Below are 14,982 nucleotides of genomic sequence, written 5' to 3'. Positions count from 1 at the left end.
AATTGAACTGATTTTTCAATTAGAGCGATATCTTTCGAGATCTATGCAATTTCCACGACACAATTTTCAATTTAACCGCTAGCACTCGAGGTGACGCGTCAGTTGAAAAAAAAGAGTAGGAACTCGAAAATATTAATTTGATAATATTTTCTTAATTAAGTGAAACCAATTAACTTTCGTTTAGTATGGCTTTCCTCATTCTCGTGACGTCTGGTTATATCAAGCACGGACCATTAAATACAACATTTGAATGGGAAAGGAAAATAAATTTCGTACCAGGTTGGAAACAACTCTCAGTACAAACTATCATGTGTCAAAAAAGAAAAAGAAGGGAAAAGATAAGACAAAATGAAAATTATAGGAAACCTAAGAAATATACACTTATTTTATTATCCAACGAGATATATTAAACAAATTATTAAAAAATTACTTTGGAGAAATTATCGTTGAGAAAGGATATTGAAATTGCGACCCATTAAGACCAAAGATATTTTTTAATCTACCGATCCAACAGGGATGATGTAGTAAAAAAAGGACAGTCACTCACTGTATATCAATCATGTTACCCATGTCACCCATTACAATTACGGTAAAACTCCGTTTATATGAATTTGATGAGAGATAATTTACACAATTCCAGTTCATATAAAAGGAATTTACGTTCAAATAAGTACCAAAGACGAAAATTCCACTCAAATAAACGGAGTTCATATAAACGGGATTATACTGTATTATTTCTTATATTATATTAGACTAATCGTATCTTTGTTAACACAATTTAAAAAATGCAACCTAGATAGAGATTTGTTTCGCGTATTAAATATTAATAACGCGTGTTTTACTCTATTTCGTATACTTCTTGTGTATTTCTTTCCAAACATTCTACTTATTACGACTCACTTTTGCATAAAGTCAGTTTAACTTTAGTCGGTTTACAATCGATAATTTAGCATTCCACAATCTACGTAACGTTTTCTTTTCATTGCCATAAAATAGATTTGTTCGTTAATAAATAATTAAACCCAACGAATTACACCCAATAAACCTAGTCGTTCTCTTCCAAAAAATACTCGACGAAGAAAAGTCGTCTCAGAACAATTCCAAATGTCTCAAAAACGAAAAGCTCTCGGTGTCGAGATCGGAACGAACCCGAGTCGACGATAAAACGATTTCACGGGGCTATGAAAAGTTGGAAAGAAGATGTAAAAAAGTAACCGCGAGGAGAGAGAGAGAAAGAGACAGGAGTAAAAGAGAGGATTCGAAAGGTGAGTAGACGAGATACTCATTAAGAAATACCTGTGACGGGACATATTCAAAGGGCGATGGTTTGTCACGTCATTAGGCCGCAGCCTAATTTACTTTTTCCCGCGTTTCGTTTCACTTGCCTTTCCTCGTCGGCGTCGTGCCGGCCTGGACGCGAATCTAAATTAAATCCGTCGCTGAAAAGCATGCCTGTATACATAAGGATCCCGACACTCGAGGACACATGAATGAAGAGAAGGACCAGCTCGCGCGTTTTCGCATTCACCGTCACGCGGCCACGTGTACGTGTGCGGAGGTCGCGCGCGCAACGCCACGTAACGTCGCCGATTCAGCGACGCCAAGGAGGCATGAATAAGCGGTATTATACTTACGAAGGTAACACGTTGTGCTGTGCGTTAACGCCTCGACGGAAAAGTCGTCACGAGCCGCCTGACGATGTAACGAACGCTCGTGATACCCACGTGTGCACCTACTCGCTGTAACCACGTCCATTTCCGTTTCTGTCTATTCGCCGATGAAGCTTTGCCGGTCGTTTGTCGCTTTCTCTTTGTAGTCGAAAGAATTTTTACGTTTCACGAAATCCATTGGGAACATGGGCTAGAAGAAAGAAAATAGAAAATGTAGAGATTATCCCGTAACCGATGGTGCGATCAGAAACGAATGGATTTACGTGAAAACTGAGATTGAAAAATATGGAATAACATTTTTTGATGCGAGGCAGTGTTTATGAAAAAATCAAACTTAAATATTTGATTTCACTGCGCTCGGATTTTGCATATGGACTGAGATTACATAAAATCGACCGTGCATTTTAAAGAAACTGTCATCGCAAAATTGTGTTCGTAAAAACGAAGAGCACAATTAGGAGTTTAGCAAAATGGAAAACATTTTTAATCGTTCTGAAATAATGAATTTTATCTTGCGCGAGTATTAGTACTATTCTATTGAATATTTCCCATTGCTCAATGTGATAAGTACAAACTTAGACACGAGATAAGTAGACATAGATAAGTATATGCTAGGCAAATACTTGAAGTCAATTCGCTAGAAAATATATGTATCAACAAATATAAAATCGTATGCTTGAATTAATTTCAAGTCGTCTAGTTTAAGTAATTGTATGGTCAAGCAGTAAAATGTAAGTTCTAAATAGTACAAGTATAGCGACGTCGGACGGTACTGCTTTAAGTAGCTCGAATCTATCAGTATCAGTATAAATGCTTTAATTGTTAAGTAGCATAAATGAAACAATTGAAAAGTTATTGAGAGCAATTTCAATTTCAAGTAGGTAGTATAAATCTACCAATGCAACGTGCAATTATATAACAAGCTTGTCCTATTCTCTTTGTAGGATTAAACGCAATTTCCAATTTTCTGATTATCTTCTACGAAACGATACTGCCCATAATTAACATAACGCGATATCATCATCTCTTAACCACCTTCTATACATTTCCAAAAACTATACATCGCTACCACTTTCTCGTCCCGCACTATATCCTTTCCATGTGTAACAACGTATCCGACCGTCAGGATTAGAGTCAACACGATCTAAAGCAGCTTATCAACGTGATTAACGCAAAACCGAGAGTGAGAGAGGCTTTGGGAATCGAGGGTGATCGTTAATTAATAGGCTTGTGAAATTCAGCAGCGATCTTACGAGCTGCTTGCCAATGAACGAACCGAACGAAGGAACGAACGTCGTCCGAGAAATTAATCAAACATTAAACCCCATAAATTTTGCGAGCCCTCCATCGCACATTAAATACGATAAAGTCCGTTGGTGGCTAAGCTATCCAGGCGGTTGTAACGTGATTAATTAATGTACCCGGTAAAGTCGACGCGTCGAAATGAACACACGTAACCGATGTGCTCGCAATTAACAGAATTATGCTTGCCGGTGTCTGATACTCCATTAACAGAATCGATCAATCGTAATGGCGGTGAAGTGGCCCGCTCCAAGGCCATCTTATCCCATGTTAGGAGCTCGCAAGGGTTAAGCACCGGAATTATGGTGGCGGCGATAATTAACCGTGAGGTTTCGAGGTACCAGCTATCGAGTATTAATTAATTATACGCACGCCCGGTCCCCATTTTCATTACATCGATATGTCGATTATATATTCGCCTAAATTCTCGGAAATACATGCCGAATAGTCGTTAGATATCCGAGATAAGTCGATTTCACGGTGAAGAACGTATACCGTAGGAGGAATTTCGGAGATGATTGTAGCGGAACCGTGGCCGACCAGATTTATTCGAACCGATGAGCGTTTATTATGCGTTTTGATTAAAAGCATTGAGTTGCTAAACCGATATCTGTCAGACGTTAATACTTTAAACTGGCTGATACTTGATATTTTACCCTATCTAATTTATATTCAACTAGTTACAGCTGTGCATAATTTGATTACAGCGATTTCAGTTTTCCTACGTAAACTATAGGAGCACAATTTACAAATGAAAATAAAAACGATATTATACATGCATAAAATCTTACTATAAAGTTATAAGTAAATATTTACCTTTTTCTTATTTTTATTTATAGATTATGCTTCTGTAGTTTGATCAGAAAAATTCAAGATAACCTGTATTGTCATTATTTTGTATCCAATGATTTCTCTATACTGGTACATTTCTTTCTCGAATATGTTTTACATCCTACAAGAGACAGGAATAAGATAAATAGATCCTGTGGACAGCTCTTGTATTTTTCGGTTTATATAACAAAACAATGTTTTCTTTCGTTCCTTTTCCACTTACAATACATTATATTATTCCCCAAAATAATTTCCATTTATTCAAAAATATTCTCCTAATATCTGTTCAAATTATACACATATATGTATCCATTTTGTAAAATTCGATCGCTTCTTTTATAAACAGTTATGTTAAATAATTTTATAGAAGCATTCCCAATGAGCTCTATGCTGTGTTTAGGATTCGTTCAACTCAAATAACGCAATGCATCCTACCACAAGGATAAAAGATCAATCTCGGCGAGAATATACGCTGAAATGATTTCTAGTTGCGCGCGTGAAGTTGTCGGAAAGATAGATACGCGATGTAAACACGCACTGTGTACATAAACTGTAATGAAATTTAAGGGAGCTCTGTATGATGTGTAACGAGATTTTGGGGGTGCAGCGCAACCGAAGTGGAGCTACTAGATCAGCGAGTTATTATTGCATTAGATGAAGAGTTGATGTTGGTACGCAAACTTGCATAGTAGCTGTTTTAGCTGAAAGTTTGTTGCTCTTGAAATCGTTTATTAAATTTACAATCGAGGATTTAACTGCCAACTAAATATGAAAAACGATTATCGATGGGAATGAAATTAATCAGGAAATTAATCAGGAAATTAATCAGAAATTCATAAAAGATAAAATAATATGACAATATAATGTTCAAAGAACGTAAAATAATATTATAATGTAATATTCAACGACGATCAAGGCAAAGTACAGGTCAGCGCAAGAGAAATGTCTAGATATTACGTACACGACCACACGCTTCTTAATATTCCTATTTGGTGACGGCTATTAGGCGAGTAAATAATCGTGCGAACTCTCGCGTTTCCATTTCTCTCGTGCTACGCGAAATTGTGCGGTAAAATGGCATCGTTCCAGCTCATTGCGTTGAGTTATACGTCGTTGGATCGAAGATACGAGTCCTTACGAAGTGTTACAAAATTAAATAATCATACGGAGCTGATATGTGACGAACGTTCCGTAAAGAGATCGTGAAATTTTAACGTTTTCTATAAATATAACAAACAACGAAACATGATAGGATATCATCGAATGTCTTAAAAATACCATAAACGCAAATTTATAGCAACTTGATACAGAGAAATCGAACTAAGGAGAAATAATTGAATGGTTTGCCAAGAACCTCCGTAAGTTGCACCAAAGAGTTTAATTTAACAACGACCGCAGTTCCAACGGATAGTTAGAGTTGTTAAGCCGAAATGGCGAAAAGGTTTCGCTTCTGTCACCGTCTCAAGGACTTTCGAGATTATCATCAGCGTTCTTTGCTGGAACACGGAAAAGCATAACCGTAACGAATCAAAAGGCATAAATCAGTAATGTTCCTTTTCATTCGACAAACCGGATTCGCGTGTAGACGACGAGGATTTTCCACGCAAACCTCCCAGAAGGATATACGTCAACCGTTAACGAAGTTTTAATTAATTTTACGTCAGAAGGCTTTTTCTGCTGTAGCTCTTCAAAACAGAAGAACGGTGTATGTGCAATGACGGGTCAAGGCTTAAGAAACTTTCTTTATTTTTCCTGGCGAGAGAAAAGATCAAACTTCCTAGAGACGCCAAGCTAAGAATACTTCAAACATTCCTCCGTCAATTGTTTCAACTTTCGGATAATCGAAAACTTTGAAACGCCGCTAGAAAGGTGTAAACATAAATGAACAGATGATGACAGGAACTGATAAAATTTCTTGGTAAGTAAAATATAACGCGCAAGAATAAACCATAATCTGCATAATAATAGGCGACGCGATGTATACTACTCGTATTACGGAATACGCGTTCTTTAAACATGCATGCATGTTTGAGTGCACGCGAGTATAAATTAAAATAATTAGCCATGAAACAGACGGATACATAAATGCACATAGCAGGTACAGAATGTAGGGAAATGACTCATACGAATAATACGAAAATCTACATTAGCACGATTACGTTAACGCGAACTTCTAAAATTGTTGTGACAACATCCGAGTCAGACCTCGCTAGGTAAAACTTAGATTCGTTGAGTTTTATTGGAACTTGAACCGTGTTGGTATCACTCTGTTGGCGTCAACGCGAAGAATTTATGACTTGGATGAAATTTCGGAATCTGAATGGAATTATTTTGAAATTATCATGCCGAATTAATAAGACACCAGAATCATGAAACCCAAGTAAGGACATATTAAAATCTTAAAGCTCGAATATTGGTATTCTAAAATTAGGGGTTCGTGCCATGATACATTAATGTCATGGGACTCAAATAACGAGATAATGGAGTCATGGGACTCTAAGACGCTATGTTAGAGTCGTTAGAGCAAGATGGTGACACAATAGAGGCAAGGGACCTATATAATAAAATACAGGAGTTATGGAACTTTGATGACATTCTGGATTTGGGATTGATTAGCAGCTTCCACGTCCTCTTAGAAATATTTGTATGTACTTGCTACTAATTACTAGTTATGAAAATTACATTCTTGTTGAAGCACATAGCAGGAACGCTTTCTGTTTTAATTTGCTCGTTTTATTATTCAAAAGAGAGCTTACCATATCAATTTTATAAAATAGACGACATGTTTTGTTGAACATTTGATCTTCACAAAACATAATTTTTCATAAGACCTTTTAATTTTACACAGTATCACGACTGCACAACATTTTTACTACCTTGACATTAGGTAAATAGTGCGCGGGCACGTTGGTGTACGAACAAATTTGAAAATGTACATAAAAGTAACAGAATATTTATTGCCACTTTACAAAGATCTATTGTCATTATTATATCTCTACAGAGATGATTATTCATGTCGTAGAGTATACTTTTATGACTTTTACGAATGTATATACTCTATAAATGTTTTCTAACTTTTACGTATATCTTCAGATTTGTCTCTGACTTTAACAACATAATCCTGATAATCCTATTAGACAGCTAATAAAGTTTCAAAATATTTTTCATAACGAAGTAGTATATCTACATACATTACATTTTATTAATATTATATATTACATTACAGACATATTATGTCTTCTAACTTTTACGTATATCTTCAGATTTGTCTCTGACTTTAACAACATAATCCTGATAATCTCATTAGACAGCTATTAAAGTTCCAAAATGTTTTACATAACTAAGTAGTATATCTACATACATTACATTTTATTAATATTATATATTACATTACAGATATATTATTATTATATCCATAAAATGTCTGCTATAATTCTACATTGGTGTTTCGATCTCACAACAATATTATATTTCTTACGTCTATCTACTCCTATCGTCGTAGTAGCTGATATCTTGTATAATGTTAGGAATAGGATCTTCAATCTTTGGATACCGTGATAATACGCAAACCTGCGTATACGTCGAACAAAACCCCAAAGTTTCGATTGACTCTAGAAAGTCGCCTGCAGCTATGGGATCGAACTAAACCGCTGTTGCCTAGATTCGAAAGGGTGGCCGAGGGGGATAAATGAGAAGGAAGGAAAACGCGGAGGAAGCTTAAATCAATTCGGTGCATTCGCGCTGGAATACCCAGCAGGTATATTATGTACCTATTATCGGGAAAGCCAATCCACCGAATATCGTGGGCTTCGCGTATGGTGCAGGAAGCTCGATTTCCCCAATCGAGTACCAGTTAGTTAACTGCGTCCCTTCTATGTCTCAGCTTGCGTTTGTAAACCTGATCAACCGGAGGATATTGTGAGCTGAATTCTCAGTTTACTTTCGTTCGCCAGATATTTGATTGGATCTTTGATCCAGTTACAATAAAAGTATCCAAACTTTTGTTGAAGTAAAAGAGCACAGACGTTTCAATTATAGTTGAATATTTGGAATTCCATCGTTGGAATGTTGCTATATATTTTGTACGAGTATAGTAGGTAGACGAGGAATAAACGAAACAGGAAACATTTCAACAGTTACAAACCAAAATAGCATCGGGTCTGAATTGTGAAGTCGAATATTAGATCGTCGTATAATTAACGTGGATTTTCTAAGAATCCAATTTTAAACAACGGAATAGAGAAAAAAGAATTTAGTTCATTAATCATTAATTACCGACATTTATATAGATATTTATTTCCCTTGCAGTTAAAACTCACACTTTGATGTATCATTGAGTTTTATATCAATTAATTTATTCTTGGTAATTTAAAATTCAAAAATAATTTATATAAGTTTAACGAAGAATTAAAGTCATTATAAATAAAAATATTGCCTATTAAATCTTTTATTTGATTGTTTCTAAAATCACGAATAACATGAAATTAATAATAAATTATAACTGTTTAAAGCTAACATTGCCGGTACAGATCTTTAATAAAGCTATTTTCCTCTATTCGTATCAAATTTTAACGGATTTCACGCTTTCAGGTTAACATTTGCATTTAACGTATATGAATATAAATATATATAGAAAAACCGTCATACATATGAAATAACCTTATGCGACACAAGAACCCAAGAAAATATCGGACGGAAAATAAACTTTGAAACGTAGCTTGGAAAACGAGGGAAATCCAAGCGCACGAGGTGAGGAAAATCTCATCTGGTTGAAAAATCCTCACGTGTGTGTCGAGCGTTGCGATTTCAACGACGTCGCAGGAGATTCGATAACCGATTCAGAGTCGAGACGAGGGGACGCGAGCCACGATTGCCATAAAAGTGAACGACGAGTATCACGGTTGTGATACAGAATCGCGACGCGACGAAGGGAAAACGCAGCAGAGACGTAGGAAAACAGACGGTCCCATCGAAAAATCCCGGAGTGGCTCGTTGACGGGAGCAGCGGAAAGTAGTCGCAGGTCGGCGCCACGTTGCACCGGCTGAATAATAAATACCAGGAGCGGGCACTGCGACCCCGAGAGTGGTCACAGATGCGCTAGGCTTAGGATGCACTTTACTGCAGTGCAGTGTCGCCGCGTTCCACGGCCATGTACGCCGCGTCCTCCTATATAATGCAACGTATGTGCCGTAAACCTGCTCCTAAGTATCCTCCGCGGCGCTACCTTTTCCTCGTGACGAGGCCGTTTCGATTCGACTCGTGTCGTACATCTTTCCCAGTATTTTCGCGGTTCTGTCTGAGGTTCGTAATCTCACCTTTACCGCAAATGCGTCAATTTTGCTTGTAAATGACGATAGTGCTTGCTCTGTAGATTGTCAGCATTCGAACTCGCCCTGTAGTAAATAGTTGGTACAGTGGTACCGAAACTTTTTTCGTGCCCTTAGCGTATCAGAATTTTTTCATAGCGCATGAAATCAGAAGGTAGTTCTACTTAATAATTGTAGCAGATAGTTGGTTAAGTTAAAGAAACGAACGATGCACGTATCTGAAAATGGGAAATCGTTTGTGTAAAATGTGTTAAATAAATACAGTGGCTGACGAAAGTATCTGAAAAGTATCTTCATAAAAGATTGTCCATATTGTGTACGTTGTATAAAATATTTTGAACTTTCATTGACACTGTAACGAGTCACGACTGTTATATCGGTCGAATTTGAAACCAATCTGAAAATGTTCATAGAAAGCACAGGATATTTAAATTGAGGATGAGTGAAAATGTATATTTCTATGTCGTGGAGATTGCTTTGGAATAGAATTGAGGTCGAAAGTTTCCCGTTGGTCCAAAGATTGAAATTCTCCGAGATTGTTATATCAAAAGCTAGATAACCGGCAAGATACGTGAGAAATATTTGCCTTAGAGAAGAAGAACAAAACTTAATTATGAATATCGAAGTGGAATCAGACTAATAGGTTCCCGATTAAAAAATTGCGGTAACGAGCGGTCGGAGTTTAATTTCCTACGAAGTACAGTCCAAGAAAAATAGTTTGTTGTTAAAAGTTCAGAGGTAAAAATATCGAAGAATTGCGCCGGCGGTAAATTTAGAATGAGTTCTACTACATAGACAGAGTTAGATCGATTCCGGTATGGTATCTTGGATAATCTGAAAAGTTTCTTGGATTCGGAGTCTCTTAAACTGGAAAACTTATCCGAGTCGACACAGGGAAAGTTCTGCTGATTACCTGCTGATTAGACGCAAACTTGAGAATTTCATTCGCGTTGCATGCAATTTAGTAACAATCGTCGATAACACAAGACACATGCCGCGTTGTTACAATCGTTAAATGTTAGTTGTCATTTTTCGAAATAATTAGCCCTACATGGATAACTAATTTCTTCGTCAGGTACTTCATAAAGAAATGCCGATCTTCTTCTTTGTATAGTTTACCTCTGGCAAATCGATTAAACCAATCATAATCCCCCAGCAGTCATATTGAACACAGATTTCCCGTGATTCTACTTGCACAGCAGAAAAGAGAGCAAACAATCGGAAGAAAAGCCATAAAGTGTAATAGCTTCGTTACGACACGTTCCTAGCGACACACCCATGCCACACCGCTCCCATTTCTAATAAAACAGCGATTTTCCAAACGAGAATGGTGTAACGTGTTAATTAACGTGCGATTAACAATTTCTGTTTCAAGGAAAATAAATATTTCCCCAGCGATTCAGCTTCGAGTGAAACAATTATATTTTCACGTATAAGTGTCCGAATGCTGTGATCGATTTCTTTGTAACAATGTACGAATTCAACAAAATGTACAAATTAACGATTAAAAGAAATACTAGGCTTTTATTGAACGAACAGATTATAAATACAAGTCGTCCATTAAAAAATGTATGGTTTTAAATATGGTTATTTGAATTTAAGACAACTACATATCTTTCTACGAGTTAAAACAAATCTTCTTTATTTGATTTATAATTTAGAAATGAAATAATCTGAAGATAAAGAGCTACTCAAGTAATAAAATAATTCCAATGATGAAACAATTTTATGTCAGAAATCATGGACACCAATTTTACTATTACGCATCGGCGTTTAAATATTAATTTTACCACGTCATAATATTCTATTGTATCTAATATACCTTTTATTCTACTACTCTACCATACTACGTTGTAACAATTGTTTTACCCGTAATTTCATAATCGATAGTAATAAGTTCGACTCTCTGAAAAATAATTAACTATCGACATATTTCCGAACGGTAATGTAAATATTTCATTAGCGAGGGATGATAGCAATATTAAAAAAATTCCTAGTACCTTGATCTCCCTTTGCGTCTACCTTATACATAATTTTATCATCAATAACGATAAACTACGCTGTGTAAAAAAATAATGAAATATCCAGATATTTCTGAACGATACTGTGAATATTTCGTTAGCAAAAAACGATATTAATATTAAAAAATTCTTGATACTTTGATCTTTCTTATACGTCTACCTTACTTACACATCAGTTTATAACCAATAATAATAAATTACATACTGTCCAAAATGATTAAATATCCGCATATTTCTGAACGGTATTGTAAATATTTAATTAACAAAAAATTCTATTTGATATTAAAAATTTTCTATTTCTTTGAAATCTACCCTACAGTCTACGAATATCTTTTTCAGTGTAATAAAAGCTTCGCTTCTTAACTTAACCGCTGTGGGCCATCGGTAGCTTACGGTAGTACGAAACGTGTTGGTCGTCGGTGGAGGATTTTAACCAACAATTAAGCAAATCCCCACGAGTCTCTCGTAGCACACTCTGGCGTCGCGGCATTTTCTTTTCAAGCAACAACCAAAAGTTGAGTACGAGCAAACGCGACGGCAGAAGAAAAAAAGAGAAGAAAGTGGCATGCACAACACCATGAGGGAGGTGTGCCAAAGCGGAAAGGGCGGCGCGCGGGGTTCAAGAGAACTCCAACGGCTTGGGACGAGGAACGCCAATGAAATAACGTAACTGAGTACGTACGTGCGACGGATAGAAGTCAAATGGAAAATGAGAGTCACGCGATGCCACGTCGCACTGCACCACGCAGCGGTTAGGCGCGTACGTTTCTTACGTGTGTGTACACTGTGCACGTGCTCGTCAATCCGTTGCTACTTCTTCGCATACCACCGCACGGGATAACAGGACTCGACGCTCAGCGATTATATTCACGTTGAAACTACTCGAAATTTATGCAAATTTGACAAACAAATTTTTAGGTATCTCCGAGCAATTATTTACGACTGACATCATTGGCGAATTATATATCGTAAGTTATACAGGGTGGTTGGTAACCGATGGTACAAGCGGAAAGGAGGTGATTCTAAGTGAAATAAGAAGTAAGAAAAAAGAAGAAGAAATAAATATTTTTTTTAATTTTTTTTTAATTTTTCCACCGAGACAACGATCTACAGTGAGATCCATTATAACGAGACGCGATAAAGTGCACGCGTACCGAGCGAAAATTCAAAGTGGATTTTCTCGAAAACAAAGCCTCAAACGAAAAATTTTTATTCTATATTTTCGACTTCTTTTTGCGCGTAGAATCACCCCCTTTCCGCTTGTACCGCCAGTTACCAACCACCCTGTATACTTCTCTGGTACAATTTTACGATTCGAAATTAAATTGCAGATCAATTTCAAAGTCAAATAGAATATTCAGCAGCCCTTATAATTTGTAAAATTTGCTCCTAAAACTTTATTTATTTCATCAACAAACTTGCCAGTAAGTGAATTTCTTAGTACCGCGAACTTGTAACTTGTGCAATACTGTTATCTCAATTATTCAAAAAGGTTTTGGTATCCGTGGTGCTGATAGATTTCTACGGTTTTCAACGATAAATTTCAACAACTTCTTGAATCTTATAATGTAACAGATTTAAAAGATAGGAAAAAATGTATAGAAAGAAGAGGAATTTAACTTTTCGAGGTCTTACAGAAGGGAATTTCTTCTTAAGTTTCAGTTCGCGAGGATATTTTATGTATAAAAAATAATTAGGGTAATGATACAGTCCATAATAGTGCAGGGAATTATACATATGTGCCTGCGTATAAAAGATAATAATTAGGGTAATGATTCAGTTCATAATAATACAAGGTGCATTCACTATTTTAAACTTGCAATATTTCACGGAACTAAAATATTAATTCTAAACGAGCAACCTATCTCTGATAGGTAAAGGAGATTGAATTTTGTTTTTAACTTTTGAATCGAGTTTAGATATGTCTTTTCGAATCCCCAACTATGTGTACAATGTACTCTTCCGTTTAAAAGAACGTTCATTAACTTTAATAAAACTCTTATACCTATTGTATATGTTGAGTTTGAACTATGTCAACTTCTTAGTAAATTTCTTAATGTATCAATATCGTATAAAAAATCGGTTTTTTAATTTTTTCAACGATTAGACTTACAAAACTAGTATAGTAACTAACTTAGCACCTATGTACCTGTCACGAAATTGAAACATCATTAGAACACTATTTCTACAATCTTTAAACAAATTTAAAATACTTTACGAGATATTTTCGAATCATTCTATATAAACTATTGTCATAATACCGATACCGTCCTTAGTTCTTACGAATTTCAATGGTTTAATTTTTTCTTACTCTCACTCGATCCTATCGAGTTACAATTTCGATACGAAATAATACTTAGAAAATAATCGAACAGACAGCAGATGAATTAATTGAAGTTGAAATATCACTTCACGTTCTCGTGTCTTGCCACGGTCTCTTAATATTCTCCTTGCGTCAGCTTTGCAATTTTATCGTGGCAGCGGTAGAATTTTCGTTTACAACAGCCAATCAAGGATAAGGTCTACATTCGTATAATATTTTTTACGCCAAATTACCTCCTAAACAACCTCTCGAAGTTTTATACACTCGCTGGGAAACACCGTGTGTAATTCAGGTTTTTGACAGTTCGCGAGCTCGAAAACACAAAAAAAAACAAACAAATATACGGTAGCTTTTATTTGGAACGAGGCAAGTCTTCGCAATAACAAAAGGTAGTTACATGGATGTTTTGATATCACATAGACCGAGGTGAACGATGAACTCGCGCGAACCGGATAGTTTTTATTGCCGCCTCGTTCCGACCGTAGCAATAAAGATAAATAAAATAAATTCAAGCGTGCGATTATTATTCGAGCAAGTCGGCCTTTTTTTCCCGTCGCGATGAGAAATTGCTGAACCCCCTTTTTCCCCGGCCGCCATGAGTAGCGCACATTTTATCGCGGTATCAGGTTAAATCGTACAATTGCCTGAGTATTAAATTAAAAGAGGAAAGAAAGAGAAAGAGAACGTGATGGACGAACAAAACGATCACGAAATATCGCGATTTCGATGAACGATCAAACACAGTGTTCGATTTACATACTGAATTTATATAAACCGAAACGTCTCTGAAATATCGTGCGCAACGTCACGATCGTACGATTAACGTAACAACGAATAACGGGACAGCTAAATTCGACCCTCCCTATCGAACAGTAACAATCTATAACATATATATAGGACAATTTATACGTGTATCGAAAGATATACGCGAATGATTCCATCCCTGTCAGCTCTGTCCCAAGCGAAATACGCAAGACGACGTAACGCGCTAATACCTTGATTAAATCCCATTGAAGGTATAGAATGTAACGTGTCCCGCGGAGGCGGAATTTCACCGTACAGAATTTAGTTGCCTGCCGGTTACAATACGCGGGGCGGTTGTTCGTGTACGTACACGGCCGCAAGGTAATCCGATGGCATTTTCGTGGAAGCTAACTTCGCGACAGGTAAGAAGCTTAAAACGCTCTCTCTAGCCCTCTGTGCAAAGCGTCGCGACACGAGCAACACGAATACGTTTTGACGAGTTTCGTGCACGGATATCACGCGATAAGCATCGTCGAATCGCTGTCGGCTGCAGCTAAAAGTAGATCTACCCGGTCGTCTACGGTATCGAACGATAGAAGAAAAAGAAGCAAAAAGAAGATCCTTAAACTGAAAGACCGGGCTCGATCGGTCTGAGTAATTGTCTTCGTTCGATCGATCGATCGATCCAGCATTCGTTATCGCATTTCTCTCTATTTAATTATCGTTCGACCAACGGCTTCCTTCTCTCCACTCTCGCGCAACT

At 36.7% G+C, this 14,982-nt stretch overlaps 1 long non-coding RNA gene across 1 annotated transcript in view; it reads right to left on the bottom strand.

Annotated features, from left to right (window-relative positions):
• Window positions 1-1,132: 1,132 nt before the first annotated feature.
• LOC117235106 overlaps window positions 1,133-14,982 on the bottom strand; it is a 108,749-nt gene continuing 94,899 nt past the window's right edge. The window contains exon 3 of the long non-coding RNA XR_004493621.1: window positions 1,133-1,860. This is a non-coding gene — a long non-coding RNA (uncharacterized LOC117235106). The remainder of the gene's footprint in view (window positions 1,861-14,982) is intronic.

Source organism: Bombus vosnesenskii, unplaced genomic scaffold (genome assembly GCF_011952255.1).
Source record: "Bombus vosnesenskii isolate JDL3184/JDL3185 unplaced genomic scaffold, Bvos_JDL3184-5_v1.1 scf7180000013314, whole genome shotgun sequence".
Lineage (NCBI taxonomy): Eukaryota > Metazoa > Arthropoda > Insecta > Hymenoptera > Apidae > Bombus > Bombus vosnesenskii.
The sequence above is the reverse complement of the archived record's forward strand: the minus strand, read 5'-3'. Positions and strand labels throughout refer to the sequence as shown.